Genomic DNA, 259 nt, shown 5'->3' on the forward strand with positions numbered 1-259 from the left:
GATGGGATCAATAGCAGAATAACTGAGGCAGAAGAATGGATAAGTGACCTGGAAGACAGAATGGTGGAATTCACTGCTGCGGAACAGAATAAAGAAAAAAGAATGAAAAGAAATGAAGAAAGCGTAAGAGACCTCTGGGACAACATTAAATGCAACAACATTCGCATTATAGGGGTCCCAGAAGGAGAAGAGAGAGAGAAAGGACCCAAGAAAATATTTGAAGAGATTATAGTCGAAAACTTCCCTAACATGGGAAAGG

This window comes from Physeter macrocephalus, chromosome 18 (assembly GCF_002837175.3).
Source record: "Physeter macrocephalus isolate SW-GA chromosome 18, ASM283717v5, whole genome shotgun sequence".
In the NCBI taxonomy this organism is placed as follows: Eukaryota; Metazoa; Chordata; class Mammalia; order Artiodactyla; family Physeteridae; genus Physeter; species Physeter macrocephalus.